Here is a 15,544-nt window from a genome sequence, read left to right on the forward strand (position 1 = left end):
TGCAGCTGAGATTCTCTCTTCTATCTCTTGTATTCTATTGCTGAAGCTCACGTCTATGGTTCCTGATTTCTTTCCTAGGGTTTCTATCTCCTGACTTACCACATTTTGGGTTTTCTTTATTGCTTCTAATTCTCTTTTAAGACGATGTCTTTTATTTTGCTATATTTTCTTCTATAACTTGTATTTTTGTGGACACCATGTTCCTTTGTTTCCCTATTGCTACCTTCGTTTGTGTTAAATGACATATTTTCTACTGTTTTGAGTAATTTACCACATATATGAATGTATGTATGTATATATACACACACACACACATATATATAATTTTAGTGTCTTATTTAAGTTTTAGTTTATCAATAAACCCAAGTCATAATAATCAAGTTTAGCTCCCTATTAACTTCAATAATACATACAATGTGGCTAATATATATTGCCATTTCTCCCTTTTTATGTTGTTGTCATAAGATACAACTTTCTATATTATATGCCCATCATGTTAGAATTATATATGTTGCATCATGCGTTTTCTGACTTTTTAATCATATAGGAGAAAAACAACAATGATGAAAAATAAATTCATACTGCTTTTAATTTAGCCATGTAACAGCTACATTTACCAGTGCTTTTTAAAACTAAGATTTATATATTTATGCATCTGAGTGATTTATTAACATGTACACCTGCATGTTAAAAAAAGGCATCAGATCCCATTGTAGATGGTTGTGAGCCACCCTATGGTTGTTGGGGATTGAACTCAGGACCTCTGGACAAGCAGCCAATACTCTTAACCATTGAGCCATCTTTCTAGCCCTAAAGTATCTTTTTCTTTTAATCTTGAAGACTGTCTTTGACATTTACTTAGTGTGGATAACCTTGTTGAAAACTCAGTCTATGGTAATCTGGAAATGTCCAGAGTCATGAATGCAAAGAATCATAAATACATAAATATATAAATACATTTTAAATATATGCAGAAATAAGAAAGAATAAAATCTATGCCTAGATTCAAGGCCCTGAAAGAATGTAGATACTGTGTAGTATCAAGATTACAGTAATTGTGGAGATCAGTGGTGGCACATGCCTTTAGTCCCAGTACTCATGAAGCAGAGCCAGGTGGAGCTCAGTGAGTTTGAGGTTAGCCTGGTCTACACAGCCAGTTTCAGAACAGCCGGGGCTATACAGAAAAACCCTGTCCCGAACAAACAAACAAAACAACAAAGCAACAAAAAAAGCAGTATTTAAGACATTCCAAAAATGTCAGAGAGGCAAAAAAAATGAGCCAAATACTATTTTATCTTACTTTTGTGATGCTCTAAATTTAAAATAAAATGTTAGCTTGTCTTAATTGGAATGTGTTTGTCATTATTTTAAAAGTTATTATGTGGCTGTAGAAGAGAGCTCAGCAGTTAATAGTACTGCTCTTGGAGAGACCTCAAGTTCAGGTCTCAGCACCTACATTCAGCAGCTCACAACTGCCTATAACTCCAGCTCTAGGGGTTCCTTTACCCTTAGCCAACATAGGTGCCTGCATCCCTGGGCATATATGCCTCCCATTACATGCATATTAAAAACAATTTTAAAAGAAATATTTTTAAAATTAACCTAAGTATGATATTTTTATTATTGATCTGAGTTTGAGGTTATTTTTAAATCCTCTATATTCTTCTTCCTAAAGGAAATAATGAAACCTTCCTTGAAAAAAACTTATCTGAAATGGATTGATTAAAAAAAAAAATAGGCATCCTAATCCTAATCACTCAGAAGTTGAGGCAGAAAGATCTTAGTTCAAGGCCACCCTGGGCTTGTCTCAGAAAAGAAATTGAAACCAACTGACATTTGAACTATTTTTAAAAATGTACTAACTTCTCAGAGTATTTACATGATAAATTACCATGTATAGACCTGAAGTGAGATATGGACTTGGTTTCAAATCTTTTATGATGTTTTGTTAGAATATACATATGTGTGCATTAGTATTCGTATTTGTGTGTGTATATAAGTGTATTTCTGTGTGTCTATGTGTATTTGTGTGTGTGTGTGTGTCTGAGTATGAGTATGTGTGTTTCTAAGAGACAGAGAGAGAACTTTAAAGAAATGCTTCACCATGCTTGGTATTAATGATGAAGGAAATTTTGGCCTAAAATTGACCAGATTAATGGCATGTGGGTAGGATTCTGTCAGCACTCAACAAACTTAGAGAGAAATATGCCTTCTTACATGGAAAATATGGGCATGCATCAAAGCATAACTGGAAACTGTGAGATGAAGTGTGCAGGAAGCACCACATTTATACCCTCCACAACAGGATTCTCTCCATTTAAAATGGAGACAGGACTTCTATCATTGGTTTACATTGCAGTTAAAAATAGACTAACAGACAATGTAGACAATGCAGACAATTTCTGGCTTCTTTATTTTCAGATTTCAGGGTCAAAGTTACCTTCATTTGTTAGTTTGGGAGTCTAGAATTTTATTCTAGTTTGCAAGCTGTTTGGCCTCCTCAAAGAAACAGAGGAAGTGTTCTGCTTATGGTGATTAAAAACTGTAACTAAAACAATCATAGTAGCACACACTTTTAATCCTACTGCTTGGGAAGTAGAGGCAAGCAGATCTCTGAGTTCAATGCCAACATGGTCTACAAAGTGAGTTGCAGGATAGCCAGGGCTATTACACAGAGAAAACCTGTCTCAAAAAAAATGAAAGAAAGGAAAGAAAAGAAAAGAAGAGAGAGAGAGAGAGAGAGAGAGAGAGAGAGAGAGAGAGAGAGAGAGAGAGTAACCACCACCACCAATAAAAACCTGAAAACAAACAAACAAATAAAACCAAAAACTTCTAAGTAGTCAAGTGTAGTGGCATATGCCTGTAATATTGGCATTCAGGAAGTTGAGGCAAGGGAATTATAAATTTGAGGCTAGTCTTGGTTGCATAGTGAAATTCTATCGAAAACACAAAAACTCTCTGTAAATAAACAAGGTTTCCTTGTATACAAAGGAAGACATTGTACAGTAAGTTAGGCTAGTAGTTCAGTCACTGTAAGTATGAAGTAGACAACATTGCCATGGTTATGCATACAGGAGATCCTCACAAAATAACCGTATCACACAAGCTATGAGGATATCACACACTGTGAGGATAGTGCCTAAGGAAATTTGGGAGCTGTATTGAGAGGATGTGGAAACAAGGCAACTTGCCCTGTTGTAGCATGGTGCTCAGTCTAATTCATTGGATAAGTTCTGATATAGGTTCATTCCTTAATGGTTCCAGGAAGTTTGTATTTATATTAACGTCAATTCTGTGTACACAGAGACTCAGAATTGTTCAACTAACAAATAGTAACTGAGCAATCACCACATGCTGGGAATTGTTCAAGGTGAAACTCTTTGTTGTATGGGTTAGGGAGCAGCACTCTGAAAAAGCACTTGCTTTTTTAACTTTCTCAGTTAAAATTATGTTTCTATGTCTTCTTCACATTACAAGAAACGGGCTTGTTCAGGTGAAACATTCAGTGGAAGAGTAGTAAGATTCAGGAGACAATCATCTGATGCTCCCACGCTCTATGTCCAAAGCCAGGCATTAACACCCAATGGCATCTATATAGTTAAAGAGACAAAGAGAGAAAGCCGTTCAGAGGAAGAGAAAGTCTTGAATAAAAGCACAGCAAGACTCAAGAGAAAGCTGAGATGAGCCCAGACTTCTTCTTAAGGCAGAGGAATTCAAAGATGTTGGTCACCTGGTAAGCAAATGAGTTATTTCCTGTCTAATTTTAACTTAAAAGGAAATAAAATGCAAACATAGGATTAGCACTTTTACTGGCAGAAATGACTAGAAGTGTAGCCTATGCTTTAATTTCATGTTTTGTCTATAAAAGCACTTTGAAAAAATTTACACATATCCTTCTGTTTCTACTCCATAAAAAAATAACAATAATGAGACCAAGAAATTAACAGTAACTGGAGGTTACCATAATTTGGTTGAATTTTCTTGAGATTAGAATAATGTTTGAAGACATTTCTTTTTTCTTTCTTTGATTTTCCTTTTTTCCTTTTCTATCTACTCCTTCATTCCACAGGTGCTAGGGAGTGCCTTATTTTCGCCAGGTCCCATTTCCTATTTGAGGGCTATAAAAAAATTAAAACATGAAAATTCCTACCTTCATGTGGTTTACGTTGTTATTGGGAAGACACAGAGTTTATGAGAGGAAGTAAGTAGGGGTGAGATTAGGAAATGTGTACATGGAGATGTGTGTGTGTGTGTGTGTGTGTGTGTGTGTGTGTGTGTGTGTGTGTGCGCGCGCACGTGCGTGTGCGTGCTTGCAAGCACATGCATGCACACAGAGGGGCAAGCTGTCACTTTAAAAAGTGGTCTTGTTGGGAAGACAACCAAATAGTTTTGGCCAAAATTGAAGAAATTGAGATATCTAGGAGAAGAGTATTCTAGACAGAGGCAACAGCCAATACAGAGAGCTGGAAGAAAAATCATGCCTGCAGTTCAAAGAATAGTGCCCTGATGGTGTAGTAAGGGTAGGAGATAGAGGGGGTGGAGTGCGAGGGAGGGGGAGGGAGAGGGAAAAGAAGAAGATAAAAGAAGAGGAAGAGGAAGAGGACATAAGAAATGGAGGGTATCATGTTTGAGTGCAGAAAATGACAGATAGTAGAACTTTGTATGCCTTTCTACTGAATTAGAAGCCACTGTTTATTTTGCCTATGAAGTGTTCTGTTCTCTAATGTAATCCACAGAAAACATTTACAGGTTGTAAATGCTAATAATATAAACATAAATACAGTGATGCTGTTGGAGGAAACTTGAAGCTTTGAGTTCAGTGCATTAATACTGTCAGGTGAGCATTGTTCAAATAAGTCTTAAGTAGTTTTCCATGAGTAGGAACAACACCTTACAGCATGAATTAGCAGGGAAATTAGCAGTACTGAGATGAGTACAATAGTCACGGTTTATGAATGTTCAAGTGGTTACAGATTTTGCAAGATATCTCTCTCCCAAAGTTCAGATACCATTGCTTCAAAAGAGACTCTAGTGGGGCTCTTTTCATGAAAATGTCAGCATGAGTGGCTTTTTATTTTTAGACATTGCTAAAGTAAACACTTAAGTCACTCAGATTCTAAGGGGTAAGTTAGGTAAAGGGATAAGATCTAGCTCATAGGACAGGGATACATTCAGTCTGATAGAGAACTGAGGGGCATGTCATCAGGGTAAAGTAGGGTTCAAATTCAGAGAATGGGGTGAAAACAGTGGCTAGGGGATCAGGTAGGCGACAGCAGCAGAAACCATTTCCCCTAATGAACTTACTTTTAGGGCTAGCTGGCAGTTGAGGTTGACTTAGGTATAGGTTTTCTTCTCTGTTCACCCTTATTATCCCTTCACTGATCACTACTTCCTTCTCCCCATCTTTCTCTGGTTCTCTTACTGGTGAGGTTGGAGCAAGCAAAATGAACTACCACTACCACTGGTGTTCCCCATTGGAAATCTTGTGGGTCATTTGCTTCCATATTTCACCTTGTTAGGTGGGGAAATGAAGCTCCTGGCAAACATATGATAAACAAACACCCTCTCTGTATGAAAGCAACAACAACATCAAAAGGGGACTTCAGAGGGATCCACAATCTATTCTTAACCTCTTTTGAAAGACACTCTGCTTGGACTGAGAAAATAAGCAGCATCTGTTCTGAGCTGTTACTCATATGCATTAGGTTTGGTGGAAGAAGTGGCCATGTGGAAAGGGGGAGTAAATTAACTAAACAAGTTTTGCATTAAGCTTTCTGAATTGTTTCTTCAGTGCTATGGAAAATCAGTGGCCTGTTGGACTTGGACAAATTGTTCAAGGCCATGGCATGACTGATGGTGAGCTTTAAAAATAAATGATTTGCCTTGGTTAAAATTCATCTTGGGTTTATACATTATAGGAAACTATTAGGATATAGCAAGCCCCTGCTATTTTGAAAAACAAAGTTTTTCTTTTTGTACACCCACAGAGGGATGCATGGATTTGTTTTATCAGGCCTGTGGCTGTCAAGATTATCTTGTCACAGGACTTTGTCAATTTCATACAACTAGAAACAGAGTGGCGAGAGAAAGAGTTGGAGGGCCTCTAAGCATTCTTTCTCTACCTGGTTTCATTGTTCCTATCCTTCCCTACCTATGCAATTCCCTTATATACATTGAGTCTTAGATCCCCAAACTCTGCTAACATATTTATTCATCTTTCTACTCTTAAAGCTGTTGCGAGGCCCATACATGAATGCTGTAATACTCTGCAATTGCCTTAAACTGTATCAGTACCCTTTTGATGATAATGCTTCTGGCTTCTCAAAAAAGCCAGAAATGCATGCCAGGCATTAGGTGGACCAAACATATCACATAAATTAACTTCAAAACAACCCTGTGACCATGCTTACTGTTCATCTATTGATAGGAAGATCTTAAGAAATTCTCTTCATCCCCAATAGAGAGGATGCTAACACACACACACACACACACACACACACACACACACACACACACACGGTTTAGCTTGGTTGGCTAACCATTTTATTGTGGTTATTCAAAGAGAAGCCTGGCTGATTAAAGGTAGTGAAAGCACCAGGATTTCTGGTCCTCACACACAGAGACCCTTACAGATAGCTACAACATCCAGAAGCCTTAACTCTGGTCAGTTGTTTATGCTTTCTGTCATCCCAGGAGGAGTCATATGGGCACCTTGTGAAGGACTTTGAGACTTACCAAACTCCTCCTCCTCCTCCTTCTTTGACAGAATGCCAATAGGTCCTAACTCATGAGAGTTTCATACCTGTGATTACAACTATTCTGCTTCAAGATGATTGATAATGATGATGATGATGATGTCCAAACAGAGGAAACAGCTCTACCAAAATATTCAGTTTATAGATGAGGAGAAAACTGCTCTAAGGGGAAGAACTAGTTAATGTAGAATCAGAGTTTGCCTGATCCCATAGTTTCTTTAGTTCAGCTCTTATATTGACTACAGATGCCTTTGTAAATCTCATTTATTATCTTTTAAATTCACTCCCTTTGTACATATATGTGTCATAACTTTGTACATATATGTGTATGTATTATAAGAACCTTTCATTTCATATACCAACTTATACAGACATATTATATAAACCTTTCATTTATATTTATACACATGAACCCTTTATATGTATGCATGTGTTCATGTATGACAAGTACATATGCACAATTGTAAGGGCTACAAGACAACCTCAGTTGTCATTCTTTAGGTCCTATTCACCTTGTTTGTTGAGACAGGAGCTCTCACTAACCTGTAACTTACCAATTAGCGTAGGTTAGCTATCTAGCAATACCCAGTAATCCACCTGTCTCCATCTCCCAAGCACTGGGGACTGTTAGCACACACTCATTTACTTGTCTTTATTCTTCTCTCTCTCTCTCTCTCTCTCTCTCTCTCTCTCTCTCTCTCTCTCTCTCTCTCTCTCTCTCTCTCTCTCTCTCTCTCTCTCTCTCTCCCTTTTCCTTTCTTTCCTTTCTTTATGTTTTTTTATTTTGTTTGTTTCTCTGTTTAACCCTGGCCGTTCTGGAATTCACTGTGTAGACCAGGCTGTCCTCACATTCAGATATCCTCCTGCCTCTGCCTCTCAAGTGCTGGGATTAAAGGTCTGTGTCACTATGCTTGGCTTCTTTTTAAAAAATGTGACAATGAATGTGGGTTCTTATGTCTGCAAGGCAAGCACTTAATCAACATGTGTGCATGTATAACAAAATAACAAGTTTCCTTATCACATTTCTATATATAATTTTGATTGAATAATCACCCCAGTCTTAGTTTGAGTTTCATTGCTGTGAAGAGGCATGACGGCCAAAGCAAATCTTATGAAAGAAAACATTTAATTGGGGCTGGTTTACAGTCTCAGAAGTTTAGTCCATTATCATCATGGTGGAATGTAGCATGCAGGCAGATATCATGCTGGAGAAAGAGTTGAGAGTTCTACATCTTGATCTAAAGGCAACAGAAGTAGACTATATATCATGCTGGGCATAGTTTGAGTATAGGAGACCTCAAAACCTGCCTCCACATTGACACACTTCCTCCAACAAGGCCACATCTACTCCAACAAGGCCACACTTCCTAATAGTGCCCCTCCCTATAAGCCAAGCATGCAAATGCTTGAGTCTGTAGGGGCCATACCTAATCAAAGCACCACATACCTATACCTCCCTTCATCTCACTGCTCTTCCTGACCCTGTTGTATGCTTCCACTCCCAGCTGTTTGCTTTCCTATAGTGTTTGTCTATGCTTTCCACCCTTAAAATCTCCTTATACCAATCTCATGGGTCCTTTTCTGTCTAGTATCACCATAAAGGCAACATAAATATTTTCAGTTAACAATTGGAAATTAGAACCCATGCGCATTGAAGAAACTTCAGCCCTCTACTGTAGTACTATACCTTTAAACTGAGACACTTGACAACCAACCAGTCTAGTCTGTGGCCCATAGGCTTCATGTATTCCAGTACAACTATGAATGTAGCCTAACACATGTCTAGAGGACACTATGTCAGAATGTCCAAACATTATATCCCTTGGGCAGTATAGGTGGGATTTCCTAACTTCACTTGGTTTTGGTTTCTTATTTCATTTTTGTGTAGGTATCAACCTGTAACATTTTCCTTCTGGTTCCTACCCCTTACCTTGTAACTACACCCATACTCTCTCAGTTCCTCCTTTTTGGAACTGTCACCTTCCTGTTGTTGTGAGAAATTGCTGAGCTAATTAAATGTATAAAATGTAAGATATATTCTGGCTTGTGGTTTGAAATGTTTCCTTCTATTGTTGTATGTCTGTTTGGAGATCTATGGTGAGGTTTCACAGTAAAGATGACATGATGGAGTAGAGCTGCTAATTTCATGGCAGTCAGAAAGCAAAAGTAAAATGTCATCTTGGATCTCCACATCCTTTTCAAGGCTATGCCCATGACCATCTAAACTCCTTCCACTAGAAGAAAGAAATTTACCTCCTAAAGGTCCACCACCTCCCAACAGTGCCAAAGGCTTGTGACCTAGGTTTTTTTAAGGGAGAGCTCATTGAAAATCTAAACATTAACAGTGATAAAGCTTAGCCTTCCCAAATTGGATTCTTGATTTCCTCTAGGTATTTGTATGTTGTCTTTTGATGATCTTGGTTTCTTCACACAAACAGCCCTTCCTCCCTTCTTGAGCTTCTGGGATCTCTATGCTAACATTGGGTCCACCAATGTTGTGACATGCCTTATAGACAACGCTTTGGCACTCTGAGCCCAAATGATTTTTCTATATGCAACTCCATTCTTCCTGACGGTTCACAAAACTTAACAAAATGACTTCTTAAAAATCAACTTTGAAGGGTTGGGGAGATAACTCAGTGATTAAGAGCATTTATTGTTCTTACAGAGGACCAGGGTTCAGTTCCCAGCACCCACATGGTTGGTCATGACCATTCGCATTTCAAATTCCAGAGGTTCCTGTGCCCTGCCCTCTTCTGACCTCCATGGGCACTAAGCATACAGGTGGTAAACATTCATATGTGCAGATGAACATTCTTACATACAAAATAAAAATAAATTTAAAATAAATAAATAAATCTGTTAAAAAAAAAAAAAGCAATCAACTTTCAGAGCTTGCAGAATGGGTCACCAAGTACCTGAGTTTGATCCCCATAACTAATGCCCTCAAATTGCCCTCTGACCTCCTTCCATACTTACCCCCAAAACTAACTAAATAAATGTAACAAAATTTTAGGAAAACTTTGAAAATTTATTAGATATTATATCCATAAACATTGCTCCTATACTCCTTATTTTCTCCTTCTAAGGCTCAAATTAAGCTGGATTTGTTGTTTGACAAACAAGAATTTGCATTTGAAAATCCCAAGTTTATTTTCCTCTCATGACATACAATGTGTTAGTTTGTTTAGATATTTGTACAATTCAATCAGGGCAGAAGGGAATTTTAGATATAGGAAAATATACACTGTTTGTAAATTAATAAAATATTTTTAAAAAGAGATACATTCAAATATTCAACTCCTCAGTAAAAGACAACCTCTGATTGCTTTTGGAACCTGGTACAACTTAATTCATCAGCACAGTTTCCTTGGCTACACGACTATTCATGGATGCAGAAACAATGTCAGGAACCATCACTAATAAAGGATCGTATCAGGCAGCATCAGAGGGCAGCCAGCAGTCCTCCTCAATAGAAGCAGACAGTGTTCAAGAAGGTCTTGTCAGTCGTTACCTCGAACATCTGCACCAGCTCTGAGATCTTGTCATCTACATTTTCAATACACTGGATACTAAAGCAGAGATCACAGATGAGAAAGACCCCAAGGGTGGCTTTTTTTGTAGTTGCCAGAGATGTACACATTGTTCACATGCATCAGCAGACACAGCTCTTGTTCCTGGGCATTCAGGTATTCTACCACCTGGTCATAGACATACCCGTGACATGTGAAGATCACATCGAAGAGATCTTTGCTGCTTTGTTCAGGGTAAGACTTGATTCTCTGTCCAGCATGTGTAAAATGCCATTCTGTGTGTAGAAGGCTCTATCCTTCTTCAGCAGGTCATGGTATATTTTGTCATACATGGTTTGGAACTCATAAACATTCAGCTTATTAGATGTGGGCCCAGGAAGCTTCACAACACCTCCTGTTCCAAAGGACTTCACATTGAATCCTCATTTGTTCAGGAGTCTGTGTGCCTCCATTCTCCAGTTCAGGTTGCTTGAGCCACTTGTAATGGATGAGATTGCATGGCAACCACAGCAGTCAGAGATGCTGTGAGTGGTAAAATGGCCATGAAAGTCCCAGCTGAAATCATGCTAGCTGGCTGGCTGCCTGAATGGAGGTTATTTATTGTCCCTATATGGGATCTCAGGGTCAGGCTGTGGGGTAATGGCACTAGAGAGAGGGACTATGTGTTTCAGATACTCGGAGGAGGAGGGCTATCAGGAAGTGGATGTGACATCACCACCAGCATTCCAAAACTAATCAAAATTCTTAGTAGTGTTTCATGTAAATATGGGCACAGTAGCCTGTTCTGTCATTCTAGAATTCCTATGGTGAAATACAAACAGAAGAATATATGGTTATTCATAGGCTAGCCAAGGAGTACACAGTAATGAACAATAAAAAGACCCTATCTCAAACATGGTGGAAGGTGACTATCAAAACCTGAGGTTGTCCTCTGATCTCTAAATACATGTATTTACATGTGCACTCATGTGCACACATATACACACAAACAAACATCTAAAAATAATCTTGGAAGAGCATTTTAATTTATTACCATTCTGCTTCATATGATCAGTTTTATATGATAGCACACAAGTGTTTTGTGCTGTGTGTGTGTGCTGGGGCTTGAATTCAGAGCTTTGTACATACCCATGGGCTTGAACTTGTCCTTTCTTCCTTCCTTCCTTCCTTTCTTCCTTCTTTTTTCTTTTCTGGAAACACTATCTTAAGTCCCTAGTTTCTTTTTCTCCTTGGAACCTAACTCAAAACCCTTCTATAGTAATATTTTCTTCCTTGCAAACAACCACCCACACAATACCTTTTTCAGTAAGACAAAAGCACTATTCTACATCTTATTAATTCTTTCTTACTGATGCTTCCATAAGATATAGTTGGCATCAGACAATCAAAAATCAATTATGGGGACTAGGTACATAACTCAGTTGGTGGTGTGTTTGTCAAGCTTTGGAATCAGTTCCTAGGACTGTATATAATGAGGGGTTGTGGCATCCTACCACTTGAGCAGTAGAGGTAGGAAGACAAGATCATCTTCAGCTACAAAGAAAGTCATTGGTCAACTTTGGCTACATAAGATCTTATCTCTAAATATCAATTTTTAAGCCTCCTCAATAGCCTCTACATTTATATTCCTTAAAATTCCAGAGAAAAGTCTTAAAATGAACACATTTGCCAGTTATAATACAAGACTCACTTTGGTTATCAACTTTTCTTTCCATGTGCATAGTATCAGTTTTAGATGTTCCCTACTCTAAATCTTTAACCCATAACCTTCACTCTCAGCAGACCCACCAGATTTCTAGTTATCTTAAGAAATGTAGCAACTTTCACGCCATCTTTGTCAATATATTTCAAAGTCCTTTATCATGAAAAAAATTTAAATGTACACAAAGCTAGAGACAATGGTACATTAAATCCTTATGAACATATAAGCAAGCTTCAATTATTGTCAGCTGATGGCCAATAGTTGTTAATCATCAGCATCCTTTAAAAACTGGACTTCTAATCACTTTCTCTTGCAGTCTTGTTATTTTTGTTGTTGTTGTTTTTTTGTTGTTGTTGTTTGTTTTTTTAGATTCTTTCTTTATTTACATTTCAAATGTTATCTCCTTTCCTGGTTTCCTCTCTGAAAACCCTCTATCCCATCTGCCCTCCTCTTGCTCACCAACCCACCCATTCCTGCTTCCTGGTCCTGGCATTCCTCAACACTGGGGCATCGAGCCTTTACAGGACCAAGGGCTTCTCCTCCCATTGATGACCAATAAGGCCATCCTCTGCTACATATGCAGCTGGAGCCATGAGTCCTTCCATGTCTACTCTTTGGTTGGCCGTTTATTCCCTGGGAGCTCTGGGGGTACTCGTTGGTTCATATTGTTGTTCCTCCTATGGGGCTGCAAACCCCTTCAGTTCCTTGGGACCTTTCTCTAGCTCCTCCATTGGGGACCCCATGCTCAGCCCATTGGTTGGCTGAGAGCATCCACTGCTGTATTCGTCAGGCACTGGCAGAGCTCCTCAGGAGACAGCTAAATCAAGCTCCTGTCAGCAAGCACTTGTTGGCATCCACAATAGTGTCTTAGATTGGTGCATAAGGGATGGATCCCCAGGTGGGGCAGTCTCTGAATGGCCTTTCCTTGAGTCTCTGTTCCACACTTTGTCTCTGTATCTCCTCCCATGGGTATTTTGTTTCCCCTTCTGAGAAGAACTGAAATATCTGCACTTTGTTCTTCCTTCTTCTTGAGCTTCATGTGGGCTGTGAATTATCTTGCATTCTTCATATCACTTCCAAAGAAGTTTCCTTTTTCTCTGAGCTTGCTCTGTGTTTCAAGACGTGGATTGCATTAAGATATGGATTAGCTCCTTTGCAGCCATTTCAAATCCTTTCCATATTAGGAAGTAAACACACACACATGCACACACACATGCACACGCACACCCACACACTTTTTCTTGTTTATTTGCTCCTACACTTAAAGCAAAAGGGTTTCACTCTCCTGGGACAGTGCTCAGTTGATATCAGTGGTCTTTTGGCAAAGGCCTTAACACTTCTCTTGTGTATCTTGTGAAACATTTAGTATTGACCTTCCTCTATGCTCAAACTCTAGCCTTCCCTTGTTCCATGACATTTTCTGCTGTATGTCCTTCTACATCTCCACCATCTGCTTCCTCTAACTCCTCTGACTCTCTCTTTTTAAACGTGTGTGTTTCTCTGGTTCTCTTCTTGTTCCTTTTATCATTTACACTTTTGGAGCAATCTAACAAGCTGGTATGTCATCACCATCTGTATAGTATTTCTCAAACATTTGGAATCTAATGGGATAATGACATATTAAGATCATCAGGTTTTTAATTAAAAGATTCATTTCTACTGATAATTCTTTTTAAAAATACAAAATGCAATGCATACTTATCCCTAATGAAGTAGTAATGCTATTTCATAATAGAGAATGTGATAAAGTCATTTGTAATATTTTCTCAGTGTATGTGTTGAATAGAATGGATTTCAGGTCAAGTTACAGTGTATTATTCCTCCTCTTTATACTAATTTATGAAGCCCTAATTCATAGTCTTCAGTTGTAGGAATAGTATTAAGTATTTGCTGCATTTTACATATATATTTTTTGTATCAGTTAACTATAGAAACAAAGCTTATAAAGAGAATTCTAACTAAAAATTGATGTTTTATGTGGTAAACACATGGCAGAAAATAGTGGGATGGCTGTTTTAGATTGGGAAATTGCGACAAATTAATTCCTGGTATATTCTTTGTAATTAAAAACTCTAGCATTTGGGGTGTGTGTGTGTGTGTGTGTTTGCTCATATATGCATGTATATGAGCAGTATGCCCACCATAGCTCGTATGTATATGGGAAAAACAGAAAGCCCTGAGTGAATATGTTAGGATGAGGTCTAGATTGAGTGATTGTTGTCCGCAGGAACACAGCCATGTCAAGGATTCCAATGCCTCAGACCAATGGGAATGCCAAAACCTCTGGGTAAGGGGTGAGGCTCAGGCAGATGGTGAAGCCTTCTTCTTTTCCAAGTGTGAATGTTGACAGTGTATGCGGAAACTAAGACTGCAGCCTGAGATTGCTTCCATAAAGACAATTCTTACCAAGAATTGTCTAAACCTGTCTCTTTGTTTAGCTGTATACCATAAGCCCACCTCCTTGTTCAGTTGTCTATAACAAAGCTACCTCCTCAATCCATATGTGTAAAATAAACATACTGTGTTTCCAGGTTACATAGTAGGTGCCCTCCATCACAGCAAGCACAGCCCACCTGATCCCAGCTTTATTCTGCTCATGTGCACACCCCTTTTCTTCATTTCCTCATGGTTCCAGGTAAGTTTCTAAGAACAAGCTGTGCAAGGATGCAGCATGTGTGAAGGTCAGAGGCAAAATTCTGGGTCTCAGTTCACTCCTTCCATTATGTTGTTTCTGGGGGCATAGTTCAGGTCCTCAGGCACCCTTACTTGCTAAGCTATCTCTCTGGACTTGTTTGCATGGATCTCTGAAAAAATATTTCCTCATATTTTGATCAAGTACTTGAAAGTAATTTTAAAATACCTTATAAGATATATGCATGACTTTTAAAATGAAGTGAATATAACTATCAAGTATTAGAATCAACCCTTGGCATTGAAAATTTCATATTACAAGTTAGTCCTCACAAGATCTCTCTTTTTATTTTCAGTGGAAAACCAACTTTTAGTCCTGAAGTGATATTTTGATTGTTGAATAAATCTGTAAGTAATTCAGACTGAACAAACCGCTTATAACCAGAGGAATCCGTTTTACTGGCATTTTTCCTGATGAAGAGCTATTGTTATGTCAACTCCCATTTCAGCAATCATTGGGACCAGCTTCTTTTGAGATCCAGTTTAGAGAAAAAGGCATGCTGAATGTGATAAGCATATTCTGTGGTAATGGTTGGGTTGGTGTTATCATTTTCACTGAGAGGAAATTATTATTATGTCATTCCTAATTTATAGATGGCAAAACTGTGGCTCTAATAACTATTCTTTGCACAGTAGTGAATTGGGACTTGACTCATCATTTTCCCTCCAAGTATTGCTCTTCATTAGTATCCTGTATTCTTTCCCACAAGATCTGCACTGTATGTAGCCAGTTACTTTCCCAAACTCATAGCAATCTTCTGCCTAAAATATCACATTGCCAGAGGAAAGAGCACAACCCCTCCCCCATTTATGCAAAGTGCCTGTGAGTATGGCTTCTACTTCTTTCTCTGCTCTAATCACTA

General features: G+C 38.4%; 1 pseudogene; it reads right to left on the bottom strand.

Annotated features, from left to right (window-relative positions):
- Nucleotides 1-10,224: 10,224 nt before the first annotated feature.
- LOC110314263 lies at nt 10,225-10,740 on the bottom strand (annotated as a pseudogene).
- Nucleotides 10,741-15,544: the final 4,804 nt, after the last annotated feature.

Source organism: Mus pahari, chromosome X, assembly GCF_900095145.1.
Source record: "Mus pahari chromosome X, PAHARI_EIJ_v1.1, whole genome shotgun sequence".
Lineage (NCBI taxonomy): Eukaryota > Metazoa > Chordata > Mammalia > Rodentia > Muridae > Mus > Mus pahari.